This window comes from Polistes dominula, unplaced genomic scaffold (genome assembly GCF_049000335.1).
Source record: "Polistes dominula isolate Pdom_NZ unplaced genomic scaffold, Pdom_raw_medaka contig_29, whole genome shotgun sequence".
In the NCBI taxonomy this organism is placed as follows: Eukaryota; Metazoa; Arthropoda; class Insecta; order Hymenoptera; family Vespidae; genus Polistes; species Polistes dominula.
The window spans coordinates 1,361,259-1,384,765 of record NW_028300865.1 but is presented as its reverse complement, the minus strand read 5'-3'; the positions used below and the strand labels follow the sequence as shown (position 1 = coordinate 1,384,765).

At 30.5% G+C, this 23,507-nt stretch overlaps 1 protein-coding gene and 2 long non-coding RNA genes across 3 annotated transcripts in view; 1 reads left to right on the top strand and 2 right to left on the bottom strand.

The window, feature by feature from the left end:
* The window catches only part of LOC107066343 (uncharacterized), a 112,286-nt gene that overhangs the window by 19,578 nt on the left and 69,201 nt on the right, over positions 1–23,507 (bottom strand). The gene's annotated exons all lie outside the window — the stretch shown is intronic.
* LOC107066365 (uncharacterized) lies at positions 34–22,633 on the bottom strand. The gene is made up of 4 exons (XR_016175783.1): positions 21,816–22,633; positions 18,409–19,172; positions 14,134–14,198; positions 34–51 (listed from the first exon to the last, which is right to left on the bottom strand). It is a non-coding gene; the product is annotated as an uncharacterized LOC107066365 (long non-coding RNA).
* Positions 2,769–10,934, top strand: LOC107066367 (uncharacterized). Its single transcript, XR_016175784.1, has 2 exons — positions 2,769–3,051; positions 9,061–10,934. It is a non-coding gene; the product is annotated as an uncharacterized LOC107066367 (long non-coding RNA).

The following is a 23,507-nucleotide window of genomic DNA, read 5'->3' as shown; positions in this document are numbered from 1 at the left end:
ATTTCTTATGTTTAGCCAGTAATTTTACGATTATGGAAGATAATTTGGAATCTTTAATGATAAAAAAAAATATATATATATATATATAAAATAATTGAGAAATTGACGCGTGATTTAATGAAAAACGTGAAAACTTGTGATACAAGGATTTGTCGTAAAAGCGCATAAAAGCGTTCATAGATTTTTTTCTTTTTTTTTTTTTTTAAATACCAAGTGTAAAAACTATCACCAGTTGCATCAAAAAAAAGTTCAATGGAAAATAATAAGACGGATGTTTGTGTGTGTTTGTGAGGTCTCTGCCGTCGCGTTTTAATCGAAATCTTCTAAAATTCTTCTTGTGGAAAAAAAAATACAAGGAAGTTTCCTTTAATGAAAACTTAAAATTTAAATGAAAAATAAAATGAAGAAAAGGGTTGTGTTAGAAGAACGTCCAAGGTTTGATAATTTAGGTCCTAAGAGTAGTAAGTTTTTTGTAACATTTTTCCACAAGAACGCTTTCTTCCTTCGGGAGAAGAAAATTCGCGAGCAATGGGGAAAGAGAGGGTTGAATTTAGGTGGTGGGTTTAACTTGATAAGAAAAAAATTCCTTCTCTCTTGAGCTGACACCGGCAATAGGAATAAATCATTCGGATAGACGGTCGAAAAATGTATTTGCCCGTTTTTCGTACGACCACCACCATCACCAACCACCACCACGATCATCACGTTCTTTCCATCTTTCTTTTTATTATACTCAAGTTATGAAAAAGCTATGAAAAAAGTTTTATCTCGATTACAGCTCAGAAAACTAACAAAAACAAATTAGAAAAAAGATTTAAATAAATAATAAAAAGAAATGAAAGTAGCGTTAAGAAATACCGGCGAAAAACAGGACTAGGTAAAAATCTGCGAAGTTGTATCAAAACTATGAAAAAAATAAAAATAAAAATGAAAATAGTGTTAAGAAATACTGCCAAAAAATGGGTATAGGTAAAAATCTGACGTATTGTATCAAAAGTACGAAAAATAAAAATATGAAACTAGCGTTCTATGGCTGAAATACCGGCGAAAAACAGGACTAAGCAAAAATCTGCGAAGTTGTATCAAAAATATGAAAAAAATTAAAATAAAAATGAAAATAGGGTTAAGAAATACTGCTGGGAAATGGGGATAGGTACAAATCTGACGAGTTGTATCAAGAACATGAATAAAAAAAAAAAAAGAAACTAGCATTACATGGCCGAAATACCGGTGAAAAACGGGACTAGGTAAAAATCTGCGAAATTGTATCAAAACTATGACAAAAAAATAAATAAAAATGAAAATAGTGTTAAGAAATACTGCCAAAAAATGGGGATAGGTAAAAATTAGACGAGAGTTGTATCAAAAACATGAATAAGAAAAAAGAAAAAGAAACTAGCATTAAGAAATACCGGTGAAAACTGGGGGGTAAGTTGAGGTTGGTTGGTTGCACACAATTCTGATATGATATGACACGCGTTTATATTAAATGCAATTTCCAAGAGATACAGAGAGAGAGTGACCTTGAGAAATGTGTGTAGTACGAGTAATCGAAGAAGAGACACACCACGGTAGTAGCCTGTGACGGAAGTGCGAATCGATCACCAGTTGCTGGCGCGCGTGTGGAGGGAAAAAGCAAACGAATCACGAGATTCCACCTACGAAAGAAGGTGGTGTGTGTTCTTAATGAAAAAAGGTGCGCTCTTGTTGAGAGCGTGTCCCGTACTGGGGTGTCGGGGCACTTGTGCTCTCTCTCCCACACATAGGAAGGGGCGCTTGTACGCCCTTCCAATCTCTCTCTCTCTCTCTCTTTCTTTCTCACTCACTGTGAACGTGCAGCGCGCGCTTATTCACTGTCTTTCTCTCTCTCGTGGTAAAGACTCGAAGGTAGCCGAATCTGAACGAGGATGCGCAAAAGGAACCAACGAATTCGGCCGATCGTGTTGTCTGGTGCGTGCGTAATATGAGAGAGATAGAGAGAGAGAGAGAGAGAGAGAGTACTGTGGCAACAGGAGAAACTGAGGGAGAAAGATCCCCAGTCGGAGTCTGCGTCTCAAAGACGCGTGGGTGGTTTGCTTACTGCTAACGTTCCTGCCGAAACTCTGAGTCTGCACGCGAGGTTATGCGCGAACCCCTCGGCAAATCGAATGAAAGAGAGAGAAAGAAAGATCTTTCTATATATATATATATATGTATATATATATATATTAGCAGGTGCGTCCTTTTTCTTCCAGGGCTCGCGTGGAGAAACTTATCGATTCCTCTGGAATTTTCATTTATTTATTTATTTATTTACAATATATATTAAATTTATTATATTTATTATATTACTATATCAATTCAAAATTATATTAATATTATAATATTATTTAACATTTATTTCATAATAAATTGGAAACCATTTTTAGATCTACAAATTTATTTTAATAAAAATTAATATTAACTTATTAAATAAATATAATAATTATTTACAAGGTTGTGTAAAACAAACACACACACACACACATGAGTGTGTGTCTGAGAATATATATATTTGTAAATTAAATATTAGTTGTATTGATTATATCTCATGTTAAGTCAGTGAATATCTGCAATCTTCAGAATGGCCTCGTCGAGAGCCAGAGGCAAGGGCGCGTTACGAGTAAAATTCGACCCTGAGGAAGGTAGAAGAAAGGGAAAAGGGAGTGTGAAAGAGCGAGAGAGTGATAGGGGGATGATGGTAGTAGTGGTAGTGATGAGGGTGAGGGTGAGGTGGGGGTGGTGTCGTACCCCGGGCAAGGGAACCGATCGTTACTGGGGAAAACTCGAGCGGTGGAGGGGGGGTCTTTCCATTTTCCGAGGGGGCGTCGTTGGTTCGTAGTCGATCGAAGAGGGAGGAACTCAGAGAAAGAGCAGAGAGAGAGAGAGAGAGAGAGAGAGAGAGAGAGAGAGAGAAAGAGAGAGATTCAGACAGACAGTGTACAGACAGAAATGGTGAAGAAAGTTGGTAGTCCAGAATACATGTTTATTAATTTGAAATCTTTTTGTGATCACAAAACAAAAATTTATTTGGTACGTAAATTTTAATAAATTATTTCAACAAATTTGTTTATAATTTAATTGATTGATTGTTTTTTATTTTTAAGATAGGAAAATTTATTTTGTTCAAATGGTACAAGTATTTTGTTTAAAAAACAGATTTTTTTAATCAGATTATTGTTCAAGTTCAATTCAAAGGGGGTTGTTTAACACGTTTCAGCGCCACGCGAATTCTTAGGGAAATTCTCGTCAGGCCACAGGTCTACTTTGTATTGAAAAAAAACAGTGAACGTGTCAGTCATTAATGACTGACGTGGCCTAAACGTAAAGTCTAATGTCAGTCACCGATGACTGACGTGGCCCCTCAACAGTGTTAAATGTTTTTTAAAACTTCAAAATAAAAAAAAAAAAAGAACTAGAGAATTGGTTAAATTTTTTATAGACACCCTTATACATCTACCAAAGATGATTAAATAAATTTTCACCGATTTTCTTCTTGCGTGGTTAGATGGAGAAATTGTTCATTTTTCAACAAATCCTTTTTTACTTTTCATCTCACACCTGTCACCCATGCCATTGTTTTTCATTTCTTTTTTTTTAAATGTTATTTTATTTTATATGTGTCTCTTTCCCATTCCCTCCTTTTTATTTTTTGCATCGATAAAAATATACTCTACACTGTGACGTAAAAAAGAGAAAAAAAACACACACACACGCACGTTACGTAAGTTTCTCTGACATTACTAAAAAAAAAAAAAAAAAAAAAAAAATAAAAAGAAAGAAAGTTTTGTTGTTGCGTTAGTGGAGTTTTGTAGCACCGACATGATTTCCCTAGCGATAGTAAAATGTAAACCGGAAGTAGTAATTTTTCTGTTCTGCATTCATTGCTTTTAACTCTCACCCACCCCTCTCCCTCTCAACCAACCCCATTCCATTCACCATATCTCATCTCATCTTTGTCTCTCGTGTAGAAATAAAATAATAAAAAAAAAAAAAAAAAAAACGAAGGAGAAGGAGTAATATTTTGTCAAGGATCTCTTCATCGAGTTCCGAAGGAAAATGAGAAGAAAAAAAAAAAAAAAAAACTAACTGGTGAATGATACTCGTGTTTCTTTTAATATCGACATTAAAATGAAACTTAACATCTTCTATCATGGTCGTTAAATCAAAGTTTCATACTTTTTATTATTATTATTATTATTTTTTTTTTTAAATATTGATTTTCCAATTTTTTTTTTTTCTTTCACTTTAAATTAATTGTCGTCAGATTAATTTTATTATGATTTTGATTAGTGTAGTAAAAATCAATTAACACTTTTTTTTTAGGAAATCTATTGCCAATGGATGATTTCATTACGAGGCTAGTCAAATCATGTTGGTTTCAATTGAAATCTTGTGCAGAGTTAATTGCACACTTTAATACTTTAGATTTATATAAATAAATTACGTGTCACGTTGTTTATACGCAATGGATTCCTAAACTACTGAACCGATTTTAATCAAATTTTGCACACTGTGTGTAGTTTCATCCAACTTGAAAGATAGGATAGTTTATATCTTAATTTATAATCGAATTATTTGTTTATTAACAAAGAGTCATGATTATCTCTGTTAGTTCGATAATATTCTAACAGATGGCGGTATAAGGTAATTCGTTGACTTAAAGACATGTGTATCGAACTGATTGTGAGTCACAGCAATGCGTGGCGGGGCACCCCTAGTAACATTATATATATTATAATAAATTATTATTAATTTTCTGGAAACATTAATAAAATGAAAGGAAACTTAATTGATGAAAGAAACTTTAAGATAATACTAAGTAGTATTTTTTAGTCAAATATTTTGTTTCTAAAATTTAGAACATTTCAAAGTTCTCATCATCGAATGAGGGAGTAGAATGAAGGAGGTCATGATGGTGAAGAAATAAAGTATGATATATCAAGGACACGGTTTGGAAACATCAAGAAAAATGACAAGAGATTTCAAAGTACTTTTTAGACTTTTCTCTAGAAAGAAAAATATAAAGAAAAGTTACTAAATATTGGTTTGTTCAGGAAGAGAACGACGATGAGGTGGAGTAAAACGATTATTTGTATCAGTATGTTTTCCGTACGTGTCTCTCTCTCTCTTTCTCTTTCTCTCTCTCTCTCTCTTTCTGTGTATTCAAGAAAGAAGGTTATACTTTCAAGGTTTCATTTGAACCTTGACCTCCTTTACGGTTTTCTCTATAGGGCGCGTCGCAAAACCTTTGCATCGATTTCGGCTGAGTGTTAGAAAGGGAAAAGAGAGTTCAGCTCCACCCACAATTTATTGTCCTGACTACAAAATAAGAAATGGTATTGATACATAAATCAATTTACGATACGTGTCATTGTCATTGAATTTGATTTTGATAAAAAAAAATTGAACGAAAAAAATCGATTAATAACATTACGTTAAAATTAAAACAATTTTTAAACATTTGCAAAATGTATTTAATATATAAAATAGAAAAATTGAAGAATTTGTTCAATATTTTCCTTTATTTTTAGATTTGAAATTAAAAGAACATAGATAAGAGGAGTACCATTACAAAAACCATGATTCGATTTGAAAATTAATAAAAAAAAAAAAAAAAACGCCACGTTTAATTTTCACACTCTCGTAACTGCTATTAAAAGAAATTCATTTTCAATATTCCACAGAAATATCTGACAGTCTGTATGTTCGAAATGAAACCAATAAGGGCATCGAAAGTGTCAATAAAACTTCCGACATTCCTTTTGGTTTAGGAATCTGGAAGCAGTCGTAGAAAATGAAATTTTTCTCAAAGCACTTTTTTTTTTTGTTAGACTATAATCTATCTCTCTTGATTTTTAGAATCAATATTAATTACTTTTATTATTAATACATTTTTTTCTTTTTTTTTGACACACATCCGTCCTGTTGAATGCCCCCCCCCCCTATATCTGAATTGGTTATGGTTATATGCTGCTTCCACACAGGGGGTTGGTCCCGTCACCATCGTTTACGGGTTTTACACTCTTATTCGTCCAATTAATTATTATTATCAATTGTCATTAGAAACTCGAAAGTTCATTGCCACAAATACGCAAATCCCGGCGAGTGTTCTCGTCCCTGAGCCACGACCCCGTCCATTCGCGGTCTTCGTAGCCCATTTCTTTAAGATCCCCAAATAATATTGTCCTCCCATCAACGCCTCGGTCTACCCAGTGATCTTTTCCCGTTCGGTATACCGATCAGTATTTTATGCACCGTTCGATCCACCCCCATGCACGCCCACGTCACCTGCCCCATCTTAATCGGCGTGATTTTACGACGTTAATGGTGTCCGGTTTTGTTGTACAGTCGGTGTACTTCTACGTTATGGGGTTTTCTCCATTACGCACGTTTCCTCATCGCGTTTTGAACCGAACATTTTACGAAAACAACTTTATTTTCTAAACCCTAAATTTCTTTTGGTACCGTAACGTAAGTGACACCACGTTTTGCTGTCATAAAGGATGATTGTCCTGTGTATCCTGATTTTGAAGATTCATTTCATTCGTCTGATTTATCATTTTGAATTCTGTTGTGTACACATACAAATAACATATGGAATAATGTGCACGTGTATTTTAAATTGAGTTTCAACAAGTTATGGGATATGTCACCTTTACGAAGTTCAAGGAAAAAAATAATCTACTGGCGAGTGAAATTCCCTTAGAATATTAACAGTGTAGAGTAGTAGTAGTAGTAGTAGTAGTAGTTACTTAAAATGCTGAAGCTATCTATCTATACACGGTTGAAAGCTCATCCTGTATAATCTCCTCGACACTGATTTATCAAGTGTAAAAAGAGATCGTCGTTATGCATAATGAGAACAAGAACATTTTAATTTAAATGGCTCAATTAAAACACATGTCTCAATTTATATAACACGATGCATTAAATCAAATTAAATAAATTGAAGAAATAAATTATGTATATATATATATAACGTCATTACTTGTACAAAAATGATTGTGCTCCTCAGAACGAAGTTTTGCTTGATTAAATTTTATATATCGTAATTTCTCATTTTCGATTTTCACGCTATCTATTGGATACTTACTCAATCCATTCAACGAATTCCTTATACGCCATCTGTTAGAATATTATCGAACTAGCAGAGATAATCATGACTCTTTGTTAATAAACAAATAATTTGATTATAAATTGAGATATAAACTATCCTATCTTTCAAGTTGGATGAAATTGCACACAGTGTGTAAAATTTTATTAAAATCGGTTCAGTTGTTTAGGAGTCCATTGCGGACAAACAACGTGACACGTAATTTATATATATTAAGAAGAAGAAGATAAGATATATATATATATATATATATATATATATATATATATATATATCTAATTCAAATTGGAAAATGTTATAATAAAACTAAAATGACAAAAGAGAGAAGTAATTGGCTATCACAAATTGAAAAGAGACATACATACGACGAATCGAAATCATGAAGGATTGTCGTTTGATACTGCATCATACCAGTCGTAAACAAATCGAATTGTGTCACTCGACTAGGTGAATTGCGGTTGGTAATGGAGAGTAGTTGGGGTGTGTATTGATAGAGACCCGATACTGGTGATTAGAAACGATGTATAATAGAACCGCAACTAGTAGTGTGTGTTAGCTTCGAAAAAGAGGATTTGTTTAGAAATTTCTCTTGATTGCAAGTGCACACACATATGTATGTATATATATATATGTAGAAGTAGACTTTTGATGATGATTTCTTTCAATATTCGAGAAATAGAAACAACATTCATTGATATATCGCAAAATGAACAAAACATTTATTTATATATTTTAAAATGTATTTTATATTATAATATGTTAATTTAAAAAAATTGAACATTACTTTGTTTAAAAAATAAAAAATTTATTATATTGGTGATGGGGGTGGTGGTTGTTAGGAAACTCATTACTACTTATAAACAAAATGGTGCAACTTGATATAATTGCATAAACGAAGTATGCATAAAGTTATCCGTAAGAAAAACTAAAATAATATTATATAAAAATAATTATTAAAATAAATAAACTTTTTGTGACGTATACAAGTGATATAAAAAAGGATGAAGAAAAATGGGTCGCAAACTGGTAAGAAAAAAAAATATATATATTTACAGAAGAAAAATAAAAAAAAAAAGAGAAAAGATAGGATGATCCCTTTGCTACAAAGGTATGCAAATGTTACTAGGAAAGGGGGATTTCCCTATTTTTCTCATACTCTTGATTTGGATTTTTTTTTTATGTTTTTTTTCTTTCTCATCGTATCTCGTGAAAATTTCACATCTATATTCAAAGGGGTTGGATAAAAAAATAAGAGTAACTTCTCCCCCCCTTTCTTTTTTTTTTTCAATCGATATACATAAAAACTTTTTTTCTTTTTTGTAGATACATATACATTTATATATGTATATATGTGTTGGAAGGTGAGCTGACGTTAATCTGTGAATTAACAGAGCTACTATTATTGCATGAAATAATTAAATTGACAAATTATTTAATACGAAAGTGAAATTGAATTTCAACTTTAAGATAAAAAAAAAAAAAAAAAAAAAAAAAATACAACAAAATATTTTTCGCGATTTCTTTTTATTACCCCCCACCCCTACCATCATAAACTGCATGTAGTAAATCAGGTGATATATATGTGTGTGGTTCTTCATTTTATAGGTTTCTAAGGGAAGGGATTATAATCTAACCTTCAGATATATACAGTTTCCTTTATTGACTTAAGAGATTAAATTACTATTTCCGTTTGGAAAAGTAATAAAAATGAAAATAAACAAATTAACAGGAACAATGTTGTGTGTCCACTTTCGTATAATTTCGTTCCCATCTGTTTCCAAAATGGATTTTTTTTTGTTGCCCCGTTAATCGTAATCGGATTAAACATTTTTGTCAAATTAAATTTGCAATGCTTGAACATATAGTAATTGATTAAATTCATTAATACAATTGTTTGATATATAAATTATTATTTTTTTTCAAAGATTACTCGACGTAAAATACGCTCCTGACATACGAGCCCATGCCCGTCTAAAATCTGCCACACAGCTAGGCCAAAATCAATATGGTGATGCAGCAGCAGTAGCAGCAGTAGTAGCAGTAGCAGCAGCAGTAGTAGCACTAGTAGCAGAAGTAACCAACCGCGGCCTTTGTGCTGATTATTAAATTCGCCGCAATGTCGCGAAAGAAAAAGACCAACAGCCCACCCTTTCCCTACCCCCCCGTTGATCGTTCAAAACTCGATTATCGTCGTGATATGACAATGACAGAAGATACAGTCTTATTTTTTTCCTTTACAAATTGATACAAATTTGTCTTTTAGGTTAGTTTAGTTTGTCGTCTCGTGAAGAAATAGTATATTACAAGAAAAAAAAAAATAAAATAAAAAAAAGATGAAGAACTTAATTTCTTTTCAACAATAATTCAATGCAATTTTCAGCCATTATTATTTTCCTCGAGTCAACACAAAAGTAGTTAATTGCACCATCTTTCAAATTGTTTCTGTTTTTTTTTTTTTTTAATTTTTAATTTTTACATAACCTCAATTGGTATTTCATATAGAAATCTATGATGTAATAATAATGTGTGTTAACACTTATTAGAATATGATTTATATCTAGTTATAATTGTATCAATTGTCACCATCGTTCAAAATGGTTTCTTTTTGTTTTAATATTTACATAACCTCAATTGTCATTTCATATTAAAATTTATGATATAATAATGTCTGTTAACACTTATTGCAATATGATTTATTACTAGTTATAATTGTATCGTATTGTCATTGTTCAAAATTGTTTTTTTTTTTTTTTTTTTAATTTTTACATAACCTCAATTGGTATTTCATATGGAAATCTATGATGTAATAATGTGTGTTAACACTTACTATAATATGATTTATTACTAGTTATAATTGTATCGTATTGTCATTGTTCAAAATTGTTTGTTTTTTTTTTAAATTTTAATTTTTACATAACCTCACTTGTTATTTTATATAAAAATCTATAATACACCAATGTATTTCAAACAATTATAATACGATTTATATACAGTTATTATAACTGTTGTTATCGTATTTAAAAGTACACAAACGTATATAACAATTTAACTTAAATGATACTAATAATAGGTAAGACTTGCATCAGTATAATTATATATATATATCTATATATATGTTGAAAGAAGAAAAGAGAGAGTAAAAGAAAATAGAAACAATTAATAATAGAACGAATCATTTGCTACGATTGCATTTTGTTTCGTAGTGTTCGAAGAATTGAATGACTAATGTCTCGCGGCTGACAGCCAACATTGCAACGAATCTTACTCGAAAAGTTCCAAAGAGAGAGAGAGAGAGAGAGAGAGAGAGAGAGAGAGAGAGATTGAGAGTACTGGAAATAAGAGGAGAGATGTAGCTGGACCACACACTTCCTCAAGATACTTGTTATACACTCCTGGCATTAAAACAACCTCAGGCCAACTCTTTTGTTCTTGTCAAAAGCTAACTAATCTAACACTACTGACACTACGACACCTACTACCAACAGAATAAGATAATAATTATTATTATTAATTAGCATCATTCAAAGATTCAACCTTAACATCCTGTTGAGTGTCCCCCCCCATATCTGAATTGGTTATGGTTATATGCTGCTTCCACACAGGGGGTTAGTCCCGTCACTATCGTTTACGGGTTTTACACTCTTATTCGTCCAATGAATTATTATTATCAATTGTCATTAGAAACTCGAAAGTTCATTGCCACAAATACGCAAATCCCGGCCAGTGTTCTCGTCCCTGAGCCACGACCCCGTCCATTCGCGGTCTTCGTAGCCCATTTCTTTAAGATCCCCAAATAATATTGTCCTCCCATCTACGTCTCGGTTTACCCAGTGGTCTTTTCCCGTTCGGTATACCGATCAGTATTTTATGCACCGTTCGATCCACCCCCATGCACGCCCATGTCACCTGCCCCATCTTAATCGGCGTGATTTTACGACGTTAATGATGTCCGGTTTTGTTGTACGGTCGGTGTACTTCTACGTTATGGGGTTTTCTTCATTACGCTCGTTTTGCATCGAACATTTTACGAAAACAACTTTATTTTCTAAACCCTAAATTTCTTTTGGGTCTGTGACTTAAGTGACACCAAGTTACGCTACCATAAAGGACTACTGGTAGGATGATCTTCCTGTATACCCTGAATTTGAAGAGCCTAGACAACCACAAGCTGAGTCATCAAGATTCCTCAGTATGCTACTATTTAGTATGATACTATAAAAGATTGGTGATGATGTTTCTAGGCTTGTCTTTTAAACAAGAAGATATTTTAGAATTTTTTTTATTAAATATTGGATACTTTTGAGATAGAAAATTTGAAGAGAAAATTAGTGCCTAACTGGGGTGGTGATTCCACTACTTCAGGGAGTAGAGGTAGGACGAGTATCTTCAAAGAAAATCGATATTCTTAGTAAATGTGAGTTAAGGGAAGAGGTAAACGAGATAAGAAGAAGTAAAACATGAGTATAAAAGAAAGAGAAAGGATGGAAAGGATAAAAGGAAGGGAAGAAGGACAAGGGATCGATGGAAAATTGTGAAATTGTGATGATAAACGATTCACATTTTCATTAGGATCGAATCATCTGACAATGAACCTTTATTGGGATATGATATTTTAAAGAAAATATGTTCGACAACAAGGATTAATTGTTAACAATACAAATAAAAATAGAAAATCAATGAAATCTTGACACAACCCTGACGCAACCTTGAATGAAATGATCGAAATAATGGTCTTACTGCAATGTAGTATCAAAGAAATGAATTAAAAAAAGGAAAAAATGCTTGCATTATGAACTAAAATCGGAAGTTATGAATGAATCGAGGTCGGTGATCAGTGACGACCGTTGTCGTCATAGTCGTCATCTTCAACTAACTAGGATTTGCTGAGTGAAATTTTCTATAACGGAACGAGCTTTCAATCGTATTCGGGCCAAGAACTCACCGCAGGCCACGGACGAATATTGTGATAGCTTTTTCCTTTCGAACTTCATCCCCTCAAAACACCAACCCCCTTTTTCATCTATCTATTTTTTACTCTGAACTATAATCCCCTACCTTCCCACCCCTAACTTGAATTTCGAGATTTTCTTAATACTAAATAAAAAAATAAAAAAAACAGTCACAATAAGAAACTGTATGAGCGTCCTTAGTGCATTTCTTTAGTTTTGTTCTTTTTTTTTTTTTTTTTTTTTTCTTTTCTTTTTCTGTATACTTTCAGATTATTTTTTTTTTTTTTTTTCAGTATTTTAGAAAATATAGAAACACAACAGATTTCTTCTTTCTTTCTTTCTTTCTTTCTTTCTACTTTGAAATCTTTTTGGAGGTTATGTTAGAATCGGAAAAAAATATTTGAAATGAGAATGTTGCGTTTTTAGAGATTAAAAATAGGAAACGGATAAAGAAAAGAGACAAAATATAAAGACAAATATTTTTTTTTTTTTTTTTTTTTTTTAAGAAATAAGATGTCAAGAGATTAGAATGAGTATTATTGATCCCCCACACCCCCGTACCACACCCCCGAAGAACCCTACATCTTTCCTTTTTGAGAATTAATTGTTAATTGGATTTTTCTATGAGATTTGAATTGGTGGTACGTGTTATTTAAATACTAGTATTTTATTTATAATAATATTTTTATTGACAAGAAAATTCTCCCTTTGTTAAAAGACACACACACACACACACAATGAATATTTATGAAATTTAATTGGTGCTTGTTAAAGTACTATTATTTAAATAATTATAATACAAAATCCTGCGTTGCAATGAGATCAACATTTTATAAAAATTAATATTTAAATTGTTGAAACTTTTGATTTTTTGTATCTACGTTTTATATATTTTATCACTTTATTTAACAACATTTTAAAACAGATGAGAGTATTAGGCAAAAATGTTTAAAAATATTTGCTTTTATTCAAATTGTGTGACAGTTATTTTGATTATCCAAAGATTAGTAGGAAATTTTATAAAAATAATCTGAGGTTCTACCAATAGAGGGTAAATCTTTCATTAAAAAATATATATTTTCATCTAAGCAACCCTTATCTTTCAAGCTTGATAGTATAAATGTTCAATCGATGATATCGCAACGTAGAGAGAATGTTGCCATCTGTCGACATATTCTACGAACTAAAAGGGGTGTGCAGAACCGTACCAGTAGTAACCCGTGGAAAACCATTTGGCAAAGGTCGATACAAACGGTATTGACTTTGTCAGATTTCTTACTTATCATCTAACCTCGCCATTTTGTTTTTTCTTTTCTCTTTTTTTTTTTTTTTACATTTTCTCAATCAGAGGTAAATTTTTCTCCTACGATACAAAAATCACTGTCAACTATATTCATTTGTAGTTTCCTTTAAATCAATTGCATACAAAAATGTGTAAACCTTTTTTTTATCGTCACAAATACATCCTTTAAAGTACGTAAAAATAACCCAGCCTGTATATGTAACTGTTTAAAATCAGTCGCCATTTTGTAAGAATTGCTAGTTTTGTTGTTTTGTTTTGTTTTTTTTGAGATATTAAGAAGAATAAAGAATAAAATAGTGAGAATGATGAAAAATAATGTGCTTTTTCTTACTAAGTTAAAGAAAAAAATAAATTAAAAAGGACGAAGTTGAAGAAAATACCGACACCACTTGACCAGAATAAACGAAGGTTAAACAACGTACAATTGAGAACATAAACTCGACTAACTCTAAAACGCAGTCAGCATTTATGAAACGACTTGTTTTTTTCTTTTCTTTTTCAATTGACCAAGTGAACAAAACCATTCATCATAGTCAAAAAAAAAAAAAAAAATATGTAAAAGTAATTTAAGTTCCTAAAAATAACATGGATACAACCATCATAACACACGCATTCGTGTGACACAAAACCTTCTTTTCTGTTCAAATTAATATTGGATAGTTTAAAGTTTCGAAAGAAAAAAAATATTGTTAAAAATTGAAAGATTTGATTGTTGTTGTTGTTGTTTTTGTTAAATTCTCACTTACGCTTTTAAGAAAACAAAATGGATGCCATGCGATTATTCCAAGAGACTCGTATGACACACACGTACCTGAAACACAAAAGAGATCAATAATTCATTAATAATTTTCAACAATATTGAAACTTATATATAAAAGAGAATATACAATTTGTTCATTAAATAAATCATAATATTAATAATTTATTTATATTATTATTATTTTTTTTAATAATTTTTCTAATAGAATTTACAATAATTTTAGGATTTAACCTCAATAAATTCAAAAACAGGTATTTATATCCTTTTTAAATCACCAGCCTGTATTTTTTTGCATGTCTATTTTTAAATTGTTTATAATTTGAAGATTGAAAAACTTCAAATCCTTAAAGTCCTAGATCCTGGCCACGTTTTATCCTAGCACGTGGTTTTTCTAATATGCAAAGTACCTCAAATCGATTATTTCTATAGTCCTCGACATCTATGCAATAGTATATATGTATATACATGCAGTAAATAACCATTATACATGTATATAGATGCATTTATACAAGAAAGAGTCCCGATTTTATCGAATTAAAGTTTACGAGCCAACTTAACGTGAGTAAAAACACATACACGTACACAATAACGCGTTGTTGGCTCGTGTCCAAACCACCCAAATGCTAAACTCTAAAGTTACGATATAATATCCATTGGTATTTGGTCATATTAACCCCATAAGGTATTTCATTTTAAATCACGAAAGAAAATTGATAATTACGTGTCACGTTGTTTGTCCGAAATGGACTCTTAAACTACTGAACCGATTTTAATCAAAGTTTGCACATTGTATGCAGTTTCATCCAACTTGAAAGATAGGATAGTTTATATCTTAATTTATAATCAAATTATTTGTTTATTAACAAAGAGTCATGATTATCTCTGTTAGTTCGATAAGATTCTGACAGATGACGGTATAAGGTAATTCGTTGACTGGATTGAGTAAGTATCCAATATTATGTATATATTAGGTTTATGGGAAAGTTCTGCCTGTTTTTAGAATAATATAATTATCATTAATTATTTCTAACTTTTTACTCGTAGTGTGATGATAATTTGTAATTTTAAAAGAATTATTTGTATTTTTAAAAAATATCTTTTACCCCTAGTGACGAAAAATTAAACTAATATTTTGTCAAACAGATAGAATTTTCCAGTAAACCTAATAATAAATTAATTAATTAATATATATATTTAATATAATTTATATACTACAATATTTTTAATATATATATAATATGAGATAAAAATTGGAAGTATTAACAAAATATTTTAATAACAGAATTTGAAATAAAACAAATTCAAGAAATGGATGTTCGACTAATTTAACAACTCACATATATGTACACATATATGTATATGCTATTTAGATGTAGGTCTTCGATTAGACTTTTATGGAATAACACCACTGAAGGTTTAAAAAGTCAATATAATAAAAAAGAGAAAGAGAAAGAAAAAAAAGGTCAATTTTGTTATACGACACGTGTCCAATTTACGTTCAACTCGATGGTTTGTTTTCTTACATCCCTTTTTTTTGTGTATGTGTGTGATTTAAATCAAATCATAAAATTTGTAACATTTGTGAATCTTCTTCTTTTCTACATTCACATAATATGTATTATATTTATATAACACATCACACAACATTATAATAATTAATATTATTGTGAGAAATGAAGGAAGTTTGATCGGTTTGTACAAACCTTGAAAAAATGGCAATAGGTTGTTGATACCTTTGAAACACGTGCAACCCATAATATATCCCATCATCGGTAAGTTCTCTTTCACTTTGATTTCTCTAACACTTCTTTCAAATATTATTGACTTTTAATTTGTTTTTTTTTATTTTAACCTCAATTAAACTTCACTTGTACAAGAAAAACAAAATAATAAAACACCATCACCACCACCACGTTCTCGTTCAAATAAAATCAAATGATAATTGATTTGCAATGAAGAGAAATTAACAACAACAACAACAACAACAACACGCGAACTAAATCGAATCTGTGTCTGTGTCGAATGTGTCTCATCGAATTATGTGGCAACACATACCTCATTGATACTTTTCTGTCACCGTTTATTTTCTCTTTCTCTCTCTCTCTCTCTCTCTCTCTCTTTTTTCTTCTTCCTTCTTGGTAGAACAGTGACGTTAAAAATTTCTTTCTTTCCTTTCTTTTCCTTTCCTTTCCTTTTACGTTTCTTGATTATAACGGTACGTGAGTTCTCGTTACGAATTTAAAGATACGATACCTGAATATGATCTCAACTAATAATATAAATGAGAGTCAAAGTTCCACCATCATCACCTTCCTTTCTCTCTTTCTCTCCATAAATGTCAACGGAAATTCATCGCATTGTTAGTCTATCAAAAAATTATTAACCGTTCGAATTAACCGGTTAAACTGTGATTAATAAGTACACTCGTTATGTAGAAGTGGTAGTACGATTTTTCTATAGACGAGTATACTCGTCGTACCGTATATAAAATAGCCAACCATTGACCAATTTAAATTGTAATATTACTTTTGAGAAAAACAAAAACGTATTCTCAAATTTCAAGATGTTTCGAATATTTGAAGCCCATGCTGGAATAAAACTGACAAATAAAAAAATATAAATAATTTGAGACGAACTTATGCTTGCCGTCCCACGTATGCACCGGGTTGAAACAGCTTAACCCAGAAAGCTTAAACGAATTTATTTATGTGCGATGATAACGTCTTTTTTTATTTTTTTTAGATGTTAGCCTAAAAAGGGGCAAAGGCTAAAGTCAGAATGTTGATTTATAATGAGGTCTCTTCAGGTATGGTCAGTCACGGGAGAAATGGGTGACGGTGTTAAATATTTAATGTATAACAATCTGTCCGATAGACACGTCTCTTTAAGTCAACGAATTACCTTATACCGCCATCTGTTAGAATCTTATCGAACTAACAGAGATAATCATGACTCTCTCTTAATAAACAAATAATTCGATTATAAATTAAGATATAAACTATCCTATCTTTCAAGTTGGATAAAACTACACACAGTGTGCAAAATTTGATTAAAATCGGCTCAGTAGTTTAGAAGTCCATTGCGAACGAACAACGTGACACGTAATTTATATATATTAAGATATCCTATCTTTTAAGATGGATGAAACTGCACACAATGTGGAAAATTTGATTAAAATCGGCTCAGTAGTTTAGAAGTCCATTGCGAACGAACAACGTGACACGTAATTTATTAAGAATACTTTATTAAGAAAATATTTCATTTTGATTACGCGTTTTTAATTAAATATATATGTAATATATGTTTATGTTAACCATTAGTAATCAAATTATCAATTTTATAATAATAAACCCCATCTATGATAAGAGGATTTAATTTTTTATGTAGTTGGTAATCGTATGTGAGGTGTCTTAAAAGCATGCTGTTGTATTAGATTTAAAAGTTATTATTATTCATGGACGTTAAGATGAGAATGTCAACCATATACTCAAGTACCAACTTCAAGACTGTGTCAATACTTTATCAAGTGGACTACTTGGAGTAGTGGACCACTTCTACTTGACACAAGGAAAATCGACGATTTTCGACCAAAAGTTTGAAACCAAGGTCAGGTCTAGGGCCAACTGTTTACATCGATATGTTCGAACTTATTATTATTATTATTATAATAATAATCACAGTGTGATTTCACTTTTTATTTCTTTTATGATATCCTGATGTAATATTCATTTACTATTTTATTTTGTTGATCATTCATTGATAGAATAAAAAGTAGGATAAAAATATACAGGGTGAATTTGTTTAACAAGATTAATTGAAATAAATCCTATTATTTTGTATTTTTTATTATTAATTTTAAGGATTTGTTATTTTGAGGTTATCTAGGTCTCTAAGTTGTTTTAGCATTCAACAGATGGCGTCGTATTATTCAATTATTTCAATTTACATACAACAACCTAACCTTACTTTTTCTATTCTTTCATGTATTATTATTTTGCGTGTTATTATAATTTATGAAAAATAATAATAAAATAATATTAAATCAATAATTTATAACAAATATCACACCAAACGAGTCAGAGGCTCAGAACATTCTAGGAAGTTTATAAAAATGGACGAAACAGAAAGAAAAAAAATAGAAATGACAAGAAGAATAGAATTTGTTGTTGAAATCTTTTATGTTAAATTAATGAGAATGATATATAGAATGTGTGTATTTATGTGTGTGTGTGTGTGTGTGTGTATGTGTGTGTGTGCGCACCTTTTCGTCGCCTCCGCATAAAGCACCACTGCAGCATCAAACATCACACAATCTGAACTTTAATCGGTCGAGAGGTCAGTGACTCTCTTTGGTACCGCGAGTTCTTCCTCCTCCACCACCTCCTCCTCCTTTTCCTCTTCCTCCTCTTCCTCCTCCTCCTCCTCGTCGGCGTCGTCCTCGTTGTCTTCTTAATCGCGTAACTCTCTTCGTACGCAGCATCCGCTCTTCGTCGTTTTTCTTCTTCTTCGAGGATTAACAAATTACAAACAACGAAACAAAATTCGTCCTTTTTATTATTTATTTTATCACTAATTCAAGATGGATTCTTCCCGTAACCATTTGTATCCACTTCTTCAATTAGTTGGAGTTTAAGGACAGTTTCGACACCGACGATGATGATGATGATGGGGGGGTCTTTTTGTAAAACTTTCAATCAATTTCAAATCAATGAGACAAATATTGTTTCGATGTGATCACTTTTGTTATTTAATAAAAATTTTTCCTTTTTTACGATCTTTTTTTTTTTGTTTATGTTTATTCGTAGTACCAACACTTAGTAGAAATTATCCCCAAAAAATTGATTAACTTATGATCCAAGTAAAACACCACCACCACACAACAATTCACGGATTTATTTTCTATTGAGATCTGTTGTATATAACAAAACACTGTCTCAATCTTTCAATTTGTTGTTTCTCATACTATTTTTTTTAAATAAAAAAAAAAATTGCTCGATAATTCAAAAACAACCCTTTCCAAGTTTTCTGTTATTGAATACCAACAAGTGATTTATACTCAATCAGATTGTAAAACAAATAAAATGTTTGTATCCTAACAACAGTTGTATACAAATCATAATTTCAAAATTCAGAAGAATACGATGGGGAGGGGGGAGGGGGAGGGAGGAAGTGAAAGGGAAAGAAGAAAAAAATGTTGGAATAATTTTCTAACAAATTGGTTTAATCCTAGAACCCATAGAGACCCATTTGAGACCCATTTGCATATCTTGTGTGCACTGCAATCATCATACTAACATGAACATACTAACATCAATTATTTTCAGCAAAATATTCATTCAAATAAAACCTTTTTTTTTAAATATAAACTATAGAAAGTATAGAATTGTAAAATTGTAAAATTCATTGTTAAATTAACAATATAATAACAATAATAATAATATTGGGTTAGTAATCGTTTTACACACTTTGTATGCAGTGCAATCATTATACTAACATGAACATACTAACATCAATTATTTTGAGCAAACTATTCATCCAGATAAAACCTTTTTTTGTTTTATATAAAGTATAGAATTGTAAAATTGTAAAATTCATTGTAAAATTATCAATATAATAACAATAATAATAATATTGGGTTAGCAACACTTTTGCACACTTTGTATGCAGTGCAATCATTATACTAACTGAACATACTAACATCAATTATTTTGAGCAAAATATTCATCCAGATAAAACCTTTTTTTGTTTCATATAAACTATAGAAAGTATAGAATTGTAAAATTGTAAAATTCATTGTAAAATTACCAATATAATAACAATAATAATAATATTGGGTTAGTAATCGTTTTACACACTTTGTATGCAGTGCAATCATTATACTAACATGAACATACTAACATCAATTATTTTGAGCAAACTATTCATCCAGATAAAACCTTTTTTTGTTTTATATAAAGTATAGAATTGTAAAATTGTAAAATTCATTGTAAAATTATCAATATAATAACAATAATAATAATATTGGGTTAGCAACACTTTTGCACACTTTGTATGCAGTGCAATCATTATACTAACTGAACATACTAACATCAATTATTTTGAGCAAAATATTCATCTAAATAAAACCTTTTTTTGTTTCATATAAACTATAGAAAGTATAGAATTGTAAAATTGTAAAATTCATTGTAAAATTACCAATATAATAACAATAATAATAATATTGGGTTAGCAACCCTTTTACACACTTTGTATGCAGTGCAATCATTCTACTAACATGAACATACTAACATCAATTAATTTGAGCAAACTATTCATCCAGATAAAACCTTTTTTTGTTTTATATAAAGTATAGAATTGTAAAATTGTAAAATAAACAATATAATAACAATAATAATAATATTGGGTTAGCAATCCGTTTGCACATTTTATGTGCAGTGCAATCATCATACTAACATCAATTATTTTGAGCGAACTATTCATCCAAATTAAACCTTTTTTTGTTTCATATAAAAAAACCAACATAAAACAACAAAATTTACCATTGTTAAATTGACAATACAATAATTAATAATAATAATAATAATAATAATAATAATAATAATAATAATAATAATAATAATAATAATAATAAACAAAGAAATGATTGCTGATAAAACCGTGTTTAAAAAATGGTTCCTGATAAAACCGTGATAGTTTGTAATGGGTTAAGGGACAATAGTTGGATTCGGGTGGGGTATCGAATGACCTCATCAGGAGCTACGTGCGCTGATACGACAGGTCGCCGGGTCACGCGGATACCCGGGTCGCGACGCATGTCGTTCATATTTTGTCAGTCAAGTACAGTCAAGTCGATTTTGAATACAACCATTATTATTTTTCTTCTGTAACACACATATCTTATTTTTTCAAAATCTAATTTCAATCATTAAACATCCAATCAAATTATCAATTGTCACAAATCAATGAACATCAATCTTCTTCGTCGTCCTCAATAATGAACAATAAACGTTTCATCAAATGAACAAAAATCAAATTATTATTATTATATTTCATTTCATTGAAATTTTGGGCCCAATTTTTTGGTTGTTCATTTTGAAGTAACATATTTTCAAAAATATTTCTTAAATATTAAATTGTTACTTTTGTTGATCCTTGACGTAGATAGGTCACACAAAATAAATTAGATAAAAGTATAGTTGAAACAAAACATAAAGAAAGAGAGAGAGAGAGAGAGAGAGAGAGAGAGAGAGGGAGAGAGATAGTGAAGGAATATCAGTTGACCTAATTTAACTGCGCGTTGGGATCGTTGTCCAGGTTGACACCTACGCAACCACGCTCGGCACCCGTGCTTACTTTTTATTTTCGTGTTTTAGTTTTTGTTTTTTTTCTTGTTTTTTTTACATACCTACGACTATGTCAATTTAATATATTTTATCTTAATTATCTATCTATCTATCTATCCATTTATCTATCTGTCTCTATTTCTATTTTGAATTGTTTCCAAGCACCTACCACCCTTTTATTCTATTTAAAAATGTACTTAATCAATTTACCCCCACTCCTAATCCCCTAGTATTATGATTATATATATATATATATATATATATATATATATATATATATATATATACCTAGACAATTTTATTTAAAAATATGAAAATAAAATACTTAGTGCAATTTGTTCTGGAAGTTTCACCAATTTGTTGTATATATATATATATATATATATATATATATTAAATTTTAAATTAAATAATAAACACACGTATACACCAACATACACCTATACTACACCTATACACTCACATGAAATATAAAAAAAACCTTATTGCAAATATATATATATGTATACTTTTGTTGTTTGAATTGCAAACCTGAAGAAATTCAAGTTTACAAAAAAAAAACACAAATAAAATTAGAAAATGAGAACAGAGGATCAAATTATCCTCCTTCCCTTCCTCCTACTCCTCCTACTCCTCCTCTTTTTCCTCCTATTCACTTTTATATTTTTGTATTATTTCAATTAACACCAATTGACGACATTGACGATGAAACAAACAACATTTCATTTCAATTTTCTAATCAGCTTCTTTTTTTATTCGTTCAAATGTATCAGTCCTTTGATTTTACTGATATTAATACACACACACACACAAACACACAAACACACAAAATAAACGAATGAAATTTGATGCAATTTAAATGACATTAAATGAAACTGCGGAGGTGTGTTTTTTTTTTTGCTTTTTTCTTTCTATTATTGTATTATTGTAATAAAAAGAAAATAAATTGCGAGTTAGAAGTGTAACGCGAAACGCGAAACGCGAAACGCGTTAAGGTCGAACAGTAACTGAATCCCTCTTTTCATTCCGGGCGTCACGACGCCGACGCTGAACGACGACGACGCCGACGCCAACAACGCTAACGACGCCAACGACGACGATACTGACGCCACCTTTCCAACAAACCCCCTCCCCAACCCCTCCTCCCACCCTCACCCCATTTTCCCGACCTAACGCAACCGCCGATTTTGACGATTAGAATTTTTGAGCTTTTATTTATTTATTTTTATTTATTTATTTATTATATAAACATTGTATATAATTATTACTTTTATTTTCAAAATTTGTTGTATAATATTTGGACGATATTAAGTAATTAATTATTAAATATTAAAATGGCCGAGGGGGGGGGTGAGGGGAGGGGAAGAAGAGGGGGAGGAGAGCGGTGAGTTTTTACAAATTTATAAAAATTAATATTTCATATATTATTATATATATATATATATATATATAAATAAATTATTAATTTAATATATTATTATATTTTAAATAAATAATTTAATAATAAATTTATATATATATATATATATTTTATATAATTTTATTTGATTTTCCAATAAAAAAAAAAATTAATAAATAAATAATTGCAGCACTATTTTGTCATTTTTTGAAACAATGCTTAAAACTGAAGCATTTGTTTAAAGATAATAATCTTTCACAATTGTTAACGATGATCAACTTTATCTCATATATCTTACACACACACATACACACACACATATTTATCATACTTTTGATCGATGGTTAGGAACATTATTCTTACATTAATAATTTACATGAGAATTGAAAAATTCCCAACTTCTCTGAGCAATTTTTACTCACGTTTTTTTCTCATGCTCATAAACAAACGTAAGATATTGCAAATAACTATATAAATTGTATGTACCTTCGAGTACATATATATATATTAGGTTGGTAACTATGAAACGAACGATTTTTTTTGTATAGTCTCATGTATTTTTGAATTGTTTATTAACTCTAAAAAATAAAGAAATTTTGTTGTTGTTGCAAAAAGGCA